Below are 17079 nucleotides of genomic sequence, written 5' to 3'. Positions count from 1 at the left end.
TATGCTTATTGGAAAACCTCGGGTTAAAAATGGTTGTTACAGAACAACAGAACTACAAAAAAAAATCACTGATTGGAATACAATTGTCAAAAATAAAGAGGTTCATTCTTTAGTTATAGTTTTTAAATAGAGCATATAATCAAGCTCCAGATTTTGGATGCATATGAAATATGAACCCTAATCTAAATGAAAAGTAACCTCCACTATAATGGGATGAAACAAAAACCATAGCTCCAAACACTCCTAAAATTTGGGGGTTTCTAAATCTGGATTTGAAATTTATAGCTTGTGCCTTCTCAAATAAACTTCTATTTAAAACCATATTTCAATAAACTTCTATTTTGTGGCTTGAGCCTATTTAAGTAAGCCCTTTAAAATTAAGTTCTATTTATAGGCCCCAAATTTATTTACAGTATCATTTTTTATGATTTTAGGATTAGCTATATCTTTATGTAAATAAGAACCTTTGTTCAGAAGATATTTCTCCCTTCTTCATCCATGACCATAATCTAGGGGATACAGCAGAAATGGTTGCATCATGTGTTTATTATTAAAAAATAAATCACTTATTGGCAGTGCTTCAAAATAAGAACATAGAAGAAAGATGAACATGAGAGGGTGAGAAGATTTTAGTTCTTCTTCTTTCCATTATTTCTTTCTTCTTGTCTTTGACTGTTGCTAAAATTTATGATCATTTTACACAGTGTTAAAAACATCACCCAAAATGAAATTATTACATTTTTTACAAATATTCTTTCTGACAGAATATCTTTTTAGGTGCCATTCTTTATTATCAACTGTCATCAATATTTGCCTTTCCTTTTTTCTTCTTTCCTCATGTCTTTCCTTTCATTTTACCCAAATCTCTGGAAGTCTTTTTCCTTCTGTTAGTACCCCTTCCCTCCTGTTTGGGACCAAAAAACAGTGGTGAACTCAGGTGATCCTCAGAGATCAAAAGTGTATGTGACTGTGCTAGAATCACCTTGCAGTATTAGGGCTTTTATAGCTTCCTTCTTATCTCCCCATTAGCACTTGAACTATACCTCTTTTTCATAAGAATCCAGGCTCTCTCTCAGGAGAGATGAGCAAAGAAATAGATGACAGTTACCACTTCTAGGTTTTCCAAAAGTTGGCAATCAAAGTGAGAAGTCATGAATCTACAGTACTGCTGCAATATCATTTTGTGTAGACCTAAGACACAAATTGTCATATGATTCCTTTAGGCTCCCTCACCTCATATGCTATGTTTTTGTTTTAACAAAGAAAAAGGTCCATCCTTTCTTCCATTTCAACTGAGGAGATATGACAAACGGCAGTTTTTACGAACTAATTACAGTCCTTTGGAAATTACCTTTTGTGCTAGGAAAATATTTTTTTCCTACTGATGAAAAAGTAAGCAGTATGAATAAAAAGTACTATTTAAAGAAAGAGTACAGTTATATAACCTTTCCACAAAATTCAGACAATTTTTTAGCTCCAGTTTGCAAGAAGAAGTATGCTACTTCTGCAGAATTATACACACAATAATCTATTAAAAGGTTTCTACACAGAAAAAAATAATGGGTTTTTTCTCTTTGGAAGAGAGTATTGCCTTATGTCAGTACACATTCACCATTCAACAAAGCCATCACATTTTACCATATTCTAGCAGCAGAACATGCCTGCATAGACTATTGTGTCCCTAGCTTGAAAACCAAGGAGAAATGTGTATACATACTTAATGACAGACTCCTCAGGGTGCAGGTTCACAGTCACCATAAGCTGATATGGGGCCCCACTACCAGTAAAACAGAGCTCTAGGTCAGAAGGCAGTTGCCTACGCTGGAAAACCGTGATCATTATTTCATTTTTTTTGTTGCTGATGAGGTCTATAAGGACATCTGAGTAGTCCTCCCAGCTCAGCATGGCATTTACCAGCACAACTTCCAGAAATTTGGTTGAAATGCAATCAAATCTGGTGACATTTAAAGAAAGTATGTATGTACCAAGAGGCATCATGTAAGTTAAAATGCAAGTTAAATTATTTCACAAGCAAGATCTACACAAGAAAGCATTTACTACAAACTGTGTCTGCAGTGTATTCCCCACTTAGGGGTAGGGCCAAGAAAGCAAAGCCATGAACCACTACTCAGGATAAGAACAGGGTTGAGGATTTTTCTACTGCTAAAAACTGTATGCAAAAGTGTTATCTATTCTTCAGTGTTTGGCCAGTGTGTGAGAGAACCCCACAGGTAGTTTCTAAGCATAAAAGTGTAGCTCAGGCTTTCAGGTTCCCTCAGCAAACCCAACCAGCATGGAAAACAGACCAAGATGGTACCCTATGGTACCCTAATGGCATGAATTATTCACGTCATTCATTTTACCTGCTATCTCCTAGAACCTCCGAGTGAGCATTTCCTTTTTAAGCTGTATGTAAAATGCATGGAGAAAGACCCAGTTGTTTGGATGGAGGTACCAGATTTGCATCTGTATTAGAAATATTCTTCCCATCTCTATCTCCCCCAATGAAGTGAACTGAGACATTCAGTTTTCTTTTCATTCTTTTCTTTTCATTCTCATTTTAATAGAAAACAGCAGGGTAATTTTTATATAAGAAAAACCAAACATCATGTGAATCATGCACAAAATCTTTTTCTTTTTCCAGGAAAAGTAGAACCCTGAAAAGAATTGTTAACAAATAGTGGCACACTACTTTTGGTGCCCTTCTGCCAGCCAGAAAAAAAAAGCAGCAACAACAAATAAAGAATCGCAAAGAGGCTCCATGGTTTATCAACTATACCACTGAGCCTCTTGGCCATCACCGTAAATCTCTTCAAATTCTTGCTCCTGTTTTGATGGAAAACATTCAGTTCTATAATAACAGTACTTAGATAACCTGTACTTGACCTGTCTTTGGATAGTGATGATTTTCCATACAAGATGTTTTACTGTGATAACACAGTGATTCAGACACTCTATCTTAAGGCAGCTGGTGTACAAGTGCTTGGCTCTGGAAATTTTTTTTTCTCCTCTGCTATTTGAATGCGTGCTGAAGGCCTTTCATGCCAGGCACATTTTCAAAGTATTCTCCCAGTTAATGCATTTCCATTAGAATTCCACTGTTTTTTATTTCAAGAACACAGCACTGCACCCATGGGAACTGAGCTTTTCAGGTGTTAAAGAGGATTTGTTATAAAGAAAGTGATTATAATAGGATTTAATGTAATTGAAAGTCAAGGTACAGTAGCCATACACTGTATCAGAGACAGCATTAAACTTGTTTTGTGAGTGAAGGAGTTTTGCTAAGTAAAACCTGGGGCCACAATGAATAAACCAGGGTGGAAGACCTCCTGCTGTTGTGCTCCGTTCATTAGCCAGTGCTGTCCTGACTGCTTTGCTCCCCAGAGAGGCAGAGCGAGCAGCAGAGCTGAACAACCAGAGACTTGAAACAGCATGAAAAAAACCTTCGGAAATAGCAGAGGCAGCTCCCACGGATTCAGCCCATCCACGCAAGTCCCCATCCTGCAGGTTGTCACCAGCTCTGGAAGAAGTGTTTCCAGCCACAGCCCCAGGTAGGTCACACAGATGGCCTGGCATTGCAAGGCAATGCTTTTGTGCATTTCACACAGCACCAATGTGAAACTAATTTGACTCTTCCACAAATTCACTGCATTCCTCTGTACCATCTACCCCACTGGCAATCAAAGGAGTTGTCAAAACTCCCTGGAAGAACCCTGTTCCCCTTAATTGCTTTCCTTGCATCCCTGAAATCCTGCGGACAGATGGGCTTACAGTATCTTACATATTTAAATAACCCTTATTATCAAGTAATTGCCATTCTTCAGAATTTTCATCTTTTTTTTTTTCTTAACATAACTTGCACTCTTTATTTTTGGCTTCATTCCTGCTCTCTCTCCATTTTCCAGAGGATCTTGCTTACCTCAAACAGCATTTTGAACTTCGCCATTTAGTCATAATTTGTTTTCTCTTTCTTCCTGCTTTCTTTTTAGCTGCTTCTGTGAGTGCTACAATGTCCTTAGATAACTTCTTTCTCGATTGGATGTGGGTAGTAGAAGTCACTGCTATTACCTTTTATTACACTTCTTCCCTTTTTGCTATTCTTCAACATTATGCATTCAGTAACTTCTCCAGATCAGAGGTCAGGAATTTAGACTCGCTAGCATTTGGGTACTTTTATACCCCTAGCTGACTTGGTCAAAATGTTTTTCATTTAAAAGATAAAAAAGTCTCTTTGAATAAAAATGTACTTTCAAGGAAAGAAAAATACATACTTTACAATGTTTTCTACAGCAAAGAGAACTGTTCCAGAAAGAAATCCATTCAGATCAGACCAACCCCAACTAGACTGAGGCTTTAACCAAGCTATTGCTTCTGTTTTCAGTTTTCACTTTTCACAGGAAATCTCAAACAAAAAGCCTGACATTTTTCTTTCAGATTTCCTAGAGATATAATTGGCATTTGGAGGTCACAATAATCGTAGGTGACCGCATACATCTGCCCTTAAAAACACAGTGACAGCTCTGTATTTTGGGTCTTCATGAATCTGATTCTTCACACTGAACAAAGATGTTTAGAAAAATGAAGCATTTTCATGCACTACATTGAGTGTAATTTTCTCACAAGCTGTTCTTTCCTAACTGACATAGAATGTATGCTTGAATTTGAGTCAACCACAAATCAAACTTGGGGTTTGCTGCATGTATGCATACATGAACCAGCACCATAATCATCATTACACACCACTCCTTTGCTTGTTGCCATCCCTGAAACACAGGTCCCTCAGTGGTGATGCATGGCAGCAATTGCAGCAGCATGAGCAGCAACCAGAGAGCTCCAGTTTTAAGCAACATGTTCCTGGATAGTTTGCTTCTCATGCTTCTCCCCTTCCACAGCTCAAAAGCTGCATGAGAGTAAAGAGCAGACATTCTGCTGTGAGCAGGCCTCAACCAAGGAAGGTAGGCTCTCACTGCAGAAAGGAAACATATGAGGTACCATCACCTGAGGACGTGGAGGGTGTTGGGTCACAGGAGAGAAGGGTGGCTGTTTATTTTCAAAGCTTCCTTGCTTCTTGTCTTGCAATTCCACTTTAACATTCTCCGAGATGTGGCAAAAAACTGGAAATCCCAGGTTCATCATTCCCATTCTTCTCTAATTCTGATTACAGTCTGGGCAGCATCTGCAACTCTGCACCACCTCTTTTATTCCATTTCCCAAATGTGCAGTGACCACACACTCCTAGCATTCCTTGTACACAGAAGAGAAAAAAATGTTTGCACTATTATTTCTTTTATTTCTGCCACTTCACCTCTCTTTTTTGAGACAGGATTTGTATTCTTTCTTTCTGAGGAAGAAAGAAAAAAATACAACAATGAAGAAAGTTCATGACAAAAAAAAAGTGAAATGTCACCAATAATTAGTTAAGAACACCAACCTGAGAAACCGGTTTAGGACACACATAGACACACACACACACACATGCACAAAACAAGTAGTGTTTCAAGCTTAAAATTCAGAGCCTTTCCTGAAAATGTGCAGTGGTGAGAGGATCAATTTCTGATGATGTTCTTGAAGGGCAGAAAGAGAGATAATAACTTTGATGCCGGCTCTTTGTTTAAATTACTATTGTTTGTAGTTAGCTGCTATTTAATCTCCACTACAGAGAGGAACCACTACACAGCTAAACTCTCTTCTAATGAGATCATTATTTTCTTACCACTCTTCAGAATGAATGTCATTTTACATAGCAAAACTACAGAGGCAGCGTTTTAGAACACTGCTACCTTTTATCTAACCAGCATAAGAGGCACTTGAGAAAAGGACAAGGAGGGTCAAGAAGAAAATGTAAGCGGCAGAGCTTCTTTGCCTGGCAGGCAAGGGAAGGACAAAGGAAGAGGTCCATGATAACAAGACTGACCGTCATTATCAGTGGAGAGGGGTCCAAGCTGCAAAGTTTCATAAATACTTACAGCAAGTCTGGCCCAGTATATTAAAGGGATTTGTCTGGATTTAATACCAATCTTCGGGGTTTAGTCACATTTTTAACTACCGCTAAATTTTGTTTAAGACTTTGACATTTGCCAATTATTATCCAGCCTGGAAAGATACCAGGAAGCTTAGCAGCGTCAGAAACCTCGCCACTTTTGCGTACTGCCCCTTTAAAGAGAGAAGTCTCTCCCTCCCAGACAAAGGGGACATGCATGCGATATGTGCCATTTTGCATTTCATTTTAGCTGCTGCAGACTCGGGGATGAGAGCCAGTGCATTCTGCTACAGCGGTTTCAAACCCTCCTGCCCGCCCTGCCCTGGTCCAGATGTTGCCTGCCTTCCCCTGGAGCTCCGGCAGCCCAACCCTATGTCCGTGCCTCAGCCACTGCAGCCCCAGCTTTCTTTAAGAAAGGGCGGCTCTGCACTAAACACACCGCATCGCTGCTCGGGCATGGGATCCTCGAAGCAGGGAGGGAGGGAGAGAGGGAGGGTGCGCACTGTTGGGGGGCAGTCACGTTTTAAATTGCTGTGAGTCCCTGCTTTGGTGCCAGCCACTCGGATCAGTCAAGGAGGGCATTCATATTCATGGGGCTGACACTCTACCTGTGCCCCTCTGCCTTGTTAATAAATGAATGGAGGATTCCGAACAGGAATTTGCAGACCAGGTAGCTGCCTAGAGCCAGCTAATCAGAAAAAGTAGTCCCAGGGAGCAGGTAGAATTTATAGCGCCTACCTTGAGCATTCAGAATCGTGAAACTGGCCCAAGGAATCATGAGAGCTACTTAAAAATCATGTGATTTTAATAAACAATTCGCATGGGAATGCTTTTATTTGCTTTTGGATTTTACAGATTCCCAGGATCATGTTTATAAACTTTTAGCCAGAATTTAAGGGCCTGAAGGCTCTTGTTAAAAAGGGAAAGAGAGAAAGATCTGCATTCCCCCCCCCCCCCCAAAAAACCACACACCCCCCCCCCGTAATCCCAGGAACGAGCCTCATGACAACAAAAGATGTGATCAGAAATCCTATCACTTGTCAGATTTTTAAAGCCACCGGAGCAAACCATCATTTAACCTCTTTCTCCCCCTGTCCCCCTCTCCCCATATTCCTCTTTAAAAGCATGGAAGTTTTTGCATTTGCTCCTTCTGTTGTTTCATTTGTTCCCCCTGTGTTTCTCTAAATCTGAAATAAGTCATCTCTTCTGCCTTTTGTTTACGGGAGAGCATGCTCGAGAAGCAAAAGAATCAATGCTCCACTCATCAAATGGAGGAGTGCTCGGCATTCATAACATGAATGGATGAAAATAAATGCCTCTGGCCGCCGTTCTCGCCCCGCTGTTCCGCGCTCCGGCCCCACCAGGCCTGAATCCGAGCGGTGCATGGGGAAAGGGGCCTCTTCGGAGCTCTCCGTGCAGCGCTCAGAGCATTCAGGCATGTGCAGACATGCCAGTCCTGGCCTGCGCTTTTTGTTTTTGTTTGTTGTTTGTTTTAACAGCTGCTAATAATTATATTATCCTGCTACAGAAGTACTTCTGGGAAATGGGGATCTTTGAAAGCACCGAAGTGATAGGAGGAAGATGCCGCTTCCCTTCCCCCACTCCCCTTCACCATGTTAGTGTTCAGATACAAACAGCATTCCTGCCTCATTCCCCTCTGAAGTTAAAAAAACTTAAATTCTTTACAAGGAAGGTCATCCTTTCGTAGCCAAAACCCTGTTTGCTTTTGCCTTTCCACTTGCTTTCAAACGAAACAAAAAACAGCCCTGAGAGTGCGCAGCAGCCCACTTCACCAACTCAGAAATTAAGCATAACAAGCTCGGGGGGCGGAGGGGGGGGGGCAGACTGTGTTTCAGTTTATTGATGTGTGTGTGTGTGTGTGCTCAGCACAGGGCACTTCCCAGCAGCTCTTCCACAAACGCTGTGCTGAGTGTTCCCAACGTGACCCGATGGTGAGTTAGAAAGCTCTGGGCACTCGGGCAGCAGTCACACGGTGTTCGGGACCTCGGTGTGCTCACTCAAAGGAACACTGTCAACTGCCTTTAATAGTGTTAAATATAATTTATCGATTCTCCATTGTTTGTAATAATAACCTCCCTGAAGCTTGAGAATAATGTTTTCTTTTCCCCTGCAGATTTTGTCCTGTCAAACATTTTTTTTTTTCGTGGTGTTGCTAATAGACCTTGAAATTAACATCGCATTTATGTTTAGGATCTATACCACGATTGTTTGTGCTGGTGCACTGCACTCATCCATCAGCAGAGCAAAATAGGAGAAGGAAGATGCATCTGAGCCCATTACCACCCTGGGAAAAAATGGGTCAAATTTTGCCCTTAGACGTAGGCACAGAACTGTCATTAAGGTCAGGGGGAGGCTGGCTGCATATGTGTCACTGAGGCAGAATTTGGCTTGGTGCTTGCTAGCCAACTGGTTAAGCTAGAGGGGGCACAAAATGTTGGGGGATGTTTTAATATGTCCCATTTAATATGTCCCATTTATGTCCCAACTGGCTGTTGGGAATTTTGTTATCATTCTGCGACATCAGGTATGTTTAACATGAAGAAAAGTACCTCTAATTACCTATGAAATTAAAATAAGCCTTAAAGTGAATTAAGTTGAGATCTAAACCCTTTGAACAGTCACCTAAGAAAAACTACCAAGCTCCAAGTAAAATTGGAGGGCTGGGTTTGTCAGACTTGCTTGTGTTTAATAAAATTGCAGTTATTCCACTTTACATTAGCAATTAGCTTTAAAAGAATTTATAATTTATTTTTAACTTTTTTTCCCACTTTACCAAAACTTCAATAAAAATTATGCTGCTATTAAAATTACATTGTGTGAGAACCCCTGTTAAAAACAGTTTCAGGGTCCCATTAGCAAGCAGGAATCAGGAAATATTTAAAGGGCCCCTTGTTATACCTGCTGGTATCTCTTTCTTTCCCATGGAAAATGAGAAATGAGCTGGAATGTAAACAGGGGGGAGGAGGAGAATAAGAAATGCACCAGAATGCATTTGGGATAGCCAGATCCTATGGCTTTGCACAAGGCCTCTGACTTCTATGGAGGGGGTTTCCACTGCTTGTAGAGAGCTGATGATGCATGGAAGGCTGACGCTGCAAAACAGCCGGCACAGGGGGAAGGGAGCAGGGGGAAGGAGTAGTACACACAGCTTTTCACCTTTTGGTCTCTCTTCAATTCACTCTCTGTGCATGTTTTGAAATTACTCAGTGCAACACAACCTGAAGAAATAATCACTCTTGCAAAACCTGTGTGTATCTAGAAATTGCCAGAAATTCATCTTTATGTAGTGCTCACAAAAAGGAAACAAAAGCTGGGTGATTTATGGCATTTTATTGCACTTCTTGGCCATTGCTAATGTTTTCTTCATTGAGAAATGGCAAAAGCTGCAGTTTCGATTTTTATTGTGCAGTTCACCAGCCTTCACCCCAACCTCCTTCCCTCTTTTTCCTTTCCTGGGTGAACTTGCTTTGAGTTTAGGAGATGAAAGTTTATGGAGGCAGATGAGTGTCAAGGGGACTGAATCCAAACACAGAGCCAATGAGCTTGTTGCCAGATTTTATCTACCCTCACTGAAAATACAGTATCCAGAAAAAGATGAGTGATTATAAAGGAGAGTGACTTAGCCTCTAACTTACACAAAAATTCTTGGACGGGTCTCTGGTTTTCTTTTTTAAACAAATAAAACAATGTTTCCTGGTTGGCAGTTCCCAAAGTCTTTCCCTTTTTTTCCCATTTTTTGGCACATTGCTGAAAGGTCATGCTGATGTATTTCCAAAACATGCTCATTGAGTACAGCTTTGCAAAAAATAAGAGCCCCTTTCTTTAAAGCCTGATCCTCCTCTCACTTAAGGCAGGAGAAAATATTTCAGCTGTTTTCTGAGATACAGGAGTAGAGCCTAATCAGACAGTCAAACTCAGTGTACAATTAAATATAGACTGAGTAGCACCAGCTAACGCCTAAAGCTGCTGACACCATTATACAATCCTGTTTACCATTGCTTGTGTCTGCCAGACTATAATGGCTCAGGCTAACAATGCTCGTGCTACTTTTCAGCCTCAAGTAAAGATTTCTGACAATGAGGGAAGGTCTAAATCAGCTGTTTCTCATGTTAAAATACTCAAGTGATAATTCCTTCAAAAGCCCTTGTTCTCTGTGCACTTGGGGGAAAGTACTTAAAACCCAGTGTGCCTTATTCCTAGGATGAGCCATATTCTACCAAGATGTTGCCAGATGAAAATCCTTTCGAAGATTGCACTGTCCATATGCTCAACGGGCTGCAGTTTTAAACTGTTGAGTTTGTTTAAGCACCATGCACTAGAATGCATACAGACAGGGCTGCTTAAAATAAAGGCACACAAGCACGCTTTGCCTGCTGCTTCCAAACATTTGAGTTTGTATGCAGGAATATTGTCCTGTTGTCTTGTAATGTGTGCACATGTACGTAGGTGCACGTGTGTCTGTGTGTGTCTGTGTGTGTGTGGCTGTCGTTGTTTATTTGGCTTAGGCAAGCAGGCAGGAGGATGGGTAAATGGACAAAGAGCTTAACTAGAACTCAAGGAACTTACACTCTGTTCTTGGCACAGCATCAGGTTTCCTGCATGACCTTGTATAAGTCACTTATTCTGTCGTGCGCCTCCATCGTCCTTGCCTGTAAGAACTTTCCTTCTTATATAGTTAAAATCCATTAATGAACCATGCAAGAATTGGCCAGGGGGACAGAGAGGAGGGGTGGGTGTTAAAGGAAAACTTTCTTGATACTTGACTTGAAGGATCTCACTCCTTCCAGATAACTTTAACTGAACAATAAATAACATTATCAGTATCCACTGTTGTGTCGTAGTAGTGCTCAGAGGCAGTAGTCATAAATTTGGAATCCATTGTGCTGGGTTTTGTGCAAGCAAAGGACCAAAGTATGATATATTTAGCCTCAAAATTACCATCAGAAGGACTTTCATAATCGAAGTCAGCATTGCAGATCTCTGTGCCCAGCATTTGTTTTTCTAGAATTTTCATATTTAAGGGAACACAGTGTGAACTCACTGAACTCACAAACACTGAAAGTTTCAAGTGCTGCCCTGATACGAAGCCTGCTGCTCTTTCTTTTAGTTGTTTTCAGTAAGGAGTGAAATCTTGCTGGCTTCTGGATAGGGCTTTTGTCTAAGGAGTTAAAGCAAACACCAGTGTGTTGCCTTTAAACTCTAGTCCTGATCCCAGTGAGTTTGCAGAGGGCTGAGAGGCTTTGAAAAAAGGCAGGTTTCTGTCACCTTTGACACGCAAACATCCCAGCAAGTTACCTTGTTGTTTATTTCCACTGTGCAACCCCGAATACGCTGCTTTCAGGGTGCTTACCTTCCATAGCATGACCTTTCAAACAAATATATCCCTTCAAACTTTGGAATTCAGCAAGGTGGAATTAAAATCATTGACCTTTCATTCTCCTTTCCTCTTAGTCCACCTCCTTCTCATATGCTTTCCCTTTAATAACCAAGAAACACATCTGCAGTTTTTGCTGTAAACACTGCGAAAGGCATTAAGGTTTTTAAGGTAACGTTGACAAAATCCAAATTAGAAAATATACTGCAGAGATTCACATTTAACCTCCAAGTTATTCCACAGCATAGCTGACAGCTTGCATTCTTCAGAACTTTGTATTGCTTACTTTTTTTCTTTCCCTCTCTCTCTGTAAGCAACAGGACAAAGAAAAAAAAACAAAAAAAAACCACACACACCCCCCCAAAAAGCATAGGAACTTTTTTTCTCCATTAGCAGCCTGATACATAAAATACAGATGAAGAATCAGTTCTTTTTCTGGTCACTGAACTAAAAAGAGACACATTTCTTGCAATATTAGAATAACTGTCAAATCAACAACAAGAAAAAAGCCTGGGTTCTTTATAAAAAGTTGTATAGCTTATTACTTGATGATTCATATTCAGATTCCTCCCCTCCAGTCAGGGCCACCCAGCCAAGAAACAACCTTCTCTGTTCAAGTCATCAAGGTACTGTCATCATTTCCTCCTAACCCTGCTAGTGCCGTCACCTTGGATCATCCTGCAGGGAAGAAGGGAGCCAAAATCAGTTTGGGGATCAGAACAGGCACAACAACACAGAGGCAGTCATTCAGGATGGAAGGCATCTGCTCAGGCTCACTGACAGAGCAAAAGAAAGAGAAAGATGCTGCAAAGGCAAGAGGTGGGGTTCTGTTTTTCTCAGAAACGTGCTGCACTGTAGGGCTGTGCCTTTTATTTTTGGCACAAATTGCTGTAGCAAATTATATAGCTTATCAGATGTGGTTTGTTAGGCTCAGTAAAGAAACCACTGCAAGGACTTGTTTTCCTTGTTGTCTGCACCCGATTATGAGATCGGCACAAATCAGATTCCCGATGTTGCACAGGAGCAAGGTTGAAACTTCCATGGGCCTTGTTTTTCCTGTAACCAAATTAAGCGTGATTGGGTTACAAACCAATTCAGCTCAGTTGGGTTGATTCCCTCTCTGACTTCACACAAAAAGTAGTCTGCCTGTTCACCTCGATGCTCAGGGATTTACTGGTGGATAGGAAGCTGCGTGCCAATTTCAGTCATTGCACAAGCTCACACAGCTCCTCTTCAAACAGCTGAGAGGGAGTGACATGCCCTCGCTCCAGAGTTACATTTGGTCACTTAACTGTGAAAACCCACAGACTTCAAGATCAAATCCTGCAAGCCGCTGTTTTCTTCTCAAGAGCCCAGACCAGCCCTAAAGGATGTTAACATGAATTAGAGGAGGTGCAGAAGGGATTTCAGAGTACATTAATAAACAGGGTTTAGCTACAGCAACTAGAGAACTGATATACATTTTATTCAGTTCTCCAGGCTACTGGAAAAATAACCTTAAAGTAAAGGGGTGATTAAAAGTGAGGTGATTAACACCACCACTTAAACCCACTAGCACCTAGAGCCACATGCACGGCCTGTCCCACACCACTAAGGCACTGTCATTACTGAAACCTGTTTGCCCTTATGCTACTCCCTAATAAGCAGATTTACTCAGCAGTGAATGTCTGGTGCCAAAGGTAGAAGGGAACAAGAGGGAGAAGGCAGGCCAAATAAAAAATCCTCAGCCACCCATCTGTTTTCAGAGGAAGAGAGAAAATATTTCATTTTCTACCTGTAAAGAAAAATGGATTCATGTCACATCCTTCCTTGATTATCCCCAGCATTATGCAACTCAATAGATTTGCTGTCTTGATTAGACAGGCAGAATAGAATTTTAATTGTGAGGCTCTAGAAGGCAAAATGGAGAGATTTGTATGAAAAAACTGGGAGGCAGCAACATTATTGAAAAGCTGAGCTTTTTATAGTCAGTCTTTTTGCTTCATTCGACCATCTGCCTTTACTTGTGCTCTGCTGCTTGGGGTTGAGAAGTTGCTGGCTTTAAAAATGAGCCGCAGAGTTTAACCAGATAAATAAATGTGTGCAAGATCTCTCCCTACTAGAAGAACAGCCTTCAGCATTCCAGCTACATATGCTGACAAAAAGAAAGTTTTAATTTTAGCATTGTTTTTACTGTTTATCAAACAGAAATTATTCATGTAGTTGCTTGTACAAGTCACAGTTAAAAGAAAGTCCCTTTCATGAAGGCCTGAGAAATGCAGACTGACAGAACTATTTTACTGGGGGGCAAACAGAGAAATTATTATTTATTTTTTCAGACTTATGCTTATAGGTATATTGGTAGGAAGGGGAGTTGGCTGGCCTAGGCTAGTGTTTGCAGGTCAGGGATAAGGTAGGAGTGGATGAGTCAGAAGCCAATGCTACTTTAAGGAATCTGGGGCTTCGTTCATGTCAGAAATCAGAGCTGCACTCAGCCCAGGACCAGATCAAAGCAAATGTGGAATTTCTGATACCTTAATTCTACATCACTGCTGAAATGTGCCAGTCATATTTACTGGCTAGGCAGGTGGGCAGGAAAGCCAGAAATTTCAGTAGACAAAATAGTTTGAGTGGTATGTGGTAGTCTCCACTACAGGGAGTCAACTCATTTTGGGACATCAGCTGTAAACAGTGATTTTCTGAGATATAATTTTCTCCCTGTCTTTTTAATCATAAAAACACTGGAGACAGAATATATCAGTTCCACAAGTTCATACATGGATTGTCCAGAACTCAAATAAACAAATTCCAGCGCAAATAATCCATACAGAGTTTTCTCTCTATGAAAAAATCTAAAAGCATGTTGGGTTTGTTCCAACAGGAAAAACAATTTCAACCATAAACAGTTTCAAAGGGCTGGGAATAGGTTCCCTGCCCAGATCTAAGCTTCTCTATAGGTAAAATAAATAAGAAAATGCCTTGAAATACACTGTTGCTAGTAAGCAAGCAATTTCTATTATTTGGATAATATATATACATATGGATTGGATTGTTTTGTTCTGGCCTGTAAAAGGGTCCTAGTGTCCAATTAGTCTAAACATCTAAAAACTCTGCAATTTTAAATCTTCTGATCTGACAAATTATGCCAGAACTCTCCTAAGACTATTCAACATACGGAGATTTCAGGAATTTCTGCCTTCTTGATGGAAATATTTTGTGTACAACACCTTGTTATCGCTCTTGCTGTGGTCCTGGCAGTACAGCTGGGACTACCTGGTACTCCAGCACTGTCCAGTAACACCCTTGTTTCAGCCACCATTTCACCCCACTTCTGCAGTGACCTCTGGGGAAAGGCTTGAACGGTTTTTGCACAAACTCTGCTTTTTGTCATTTCTGCATCTGCGCAGGAGATGCAGCATCTAACTGTAATGCCAGCTTTTCTACACCACTTTTCACTTTTGTAGGTTTGCAACTATGCAGACTCTTGTGAGGGATAAAAACCTGCACCATCACCTACTGAGCAGTAAGAAAGAGGAACACTTTGGATTTTTTGCAGAGGTCAGCTTATCCATCACATTTTACTTACAATGTTTTTCCTTATCTCAAGGAATAAAGTGTCATTCAAGACAATTAGGGACCGACTCAACAAAATAGATGTATAAGATGTGGTGCCCTTATATGGCAAAGCACTTAAGTATCTGATTATATTCAGTCTTGCCTTTTACCTCCGCATTTATTTATGCATTTTGCTAAGCCTGATTCTGAACAAGAAAAGCTCGTCTGAATTTAAGACACTTTACTGAGAAGATCAAGATAATATTTCAACTGATTAACCAGAGTTAAGGGCTTCTCCTTCTCAGAGAAATGAAGGACATGCTGATACAACTGCATTCAGCAAAAACTGCAAATGCTGGCTGCCATCTCTGGAAAATGGTACCTTTTCTTAGGGATCTCAAATGGAGCTTTCATGCCTGATGTCAGGCACCACCTGCATATGGAAATGTTATTGCTGTGTTAAACTCTAATCAGTTGCTATTACTGTAGGGGTTAAGCAATCGAGTTTGGAATTTGAACCTGCACAAACAAAATCCCATGCACAGAGCAATGGGCCATCTACGGCAACAAAGAAAATGTATGGTCCAGCTATTCCAAGGCTTCTCCTTTCTGTGCCTCACAGAATCAGTACTGCTGTGCTTAATGATAACACATTTATCAAAATACACAGAAATATGTGTCAGTCTTAAAATGTATCAAGTATAAAAGAGAGAGAAAAGGAGAAAAGTATTTCTGCAACCTTCTGTTTGTGGACCTTCCGAATTTCTATTCTAAACACGAGTCTAACATCATTCATGGAAATACCAGCTCAGCAGTGTTGAACAGCAGTCTGTTTCTTTGTATTTATTTTGCCCCCCTCATATTTTCTTCCATTAAAGTTTTGCAATATACACAAACAAACTGCAATGAGAAAAAAAAAAAAAAGAGAGAGACAAAAATGGAACACATAAAAAGGCAGCCAATAGAAATGACCTTTGCCACTCCTCTGACAGTATTTTGCACATTTCTCTGCTAGTGGCTAAGATTTCTTTTTTTACACTTTCAGGCAACCATAGATGATAACATGAATAAAATTGTATGGTGTCTCATGAATTTAACAGAAACATTTTAGAGGCAATAATTGCTCTTTCTGGAGTGTACTTTAATTTAGAGATGGAATTCTTCCTGTGATTTATGTAGCAGTATATTTTATACCATGTAAGGTATGCTTTTAAAACTGCCTCCTCACATACACATCTATTTGAAATGCACACACAGTCCTTCATACACACACTCACACTAACATAAACACACAAACCCATAGAGATAATGCACATAGATAAAGTGTGGCTAAATCCAGGTATGAAGGCAGGTATTTGTGTTTGTACAAATGCAGAAATTTCAAAATATTCTGTCCCTAGTTATATAATATTTTGGCTTTCAAATTATTCTCTCCCTAGTTATATAATATTTTGGCATAATGCAGAGCCACAATAAATTATAAGCAAAAGATAACAGTCAGTGCTTTCCAGGAGCAGAGGTCAGGGGCAAATTTTGGGTCTTTTTTGGAAACACCACAAACTTCTGATTAGCAGAAATAACCAGATGCTGATTGCTTTGTAGTTTGTCTTCCTTTCAATACACACTCAAGCAGAAGATACTCTGTGTGTAATGAAATGCTAGGGAGACAGAAACATGGCATCTACTTGTCTTCAAGATTGTCATCTTCCACATAGAGAGTAGCAGCCCATTGTATTAGTTATAGTACAGACTGCAACAAACATATTTATGCAGCTGATGGGCCCACTCTTTCCCTCTGCCAAAACACTTTCTCTGCCTGCTACGCATGGTGTAGACAGTACCGTGTGTTTGCTGCTGCTCTCCACCAAATTAACCATGTGAACATGCTAATGCCAGTGCCTAGTCACTCTGCTGTGGCTGGCTTAGTAGCCTGAGGACTAGAAGCCAGGAACTTTATTCCTTTTTTCTTCCACTTGCTGCCTTTCCGTTTTTCCTATCCCACAAATTTGACAAAGATTTCACAAATTTTCCCACTCTGCAGCAAAAGGAAACCAGCCTTGTGTCAATTTTTCCACATGCAAGTGAGGCTGGCCCATTGCACACTAGCCTTCAGATGGGGCAGTCAGCCAGGACATAATACTTTGTGTATCCAAGTCCCTGGATGGCCATT

The sequence above is a fragment of the Vidua chalybeata genome, chromosome 3 (genome assembly GCF_026979565.1).
Source record: "Vidua chalybeata isolate OUT-0048 chromosome 3, bVidCha1 merged haplotype, whole genome shotgun sequence".
In the NCBI taxonomy this organism is placed as follows: Eukaryota; Metazoa; Chordata; class Aves; order Passeriformes; family Viduidae; genus Vidua; species Vidua chalybeata.
The sequence above is the reverse complement of the archived record's forward strand: the minus strand, read 5'-3'. Positions refer to the sequence as shown.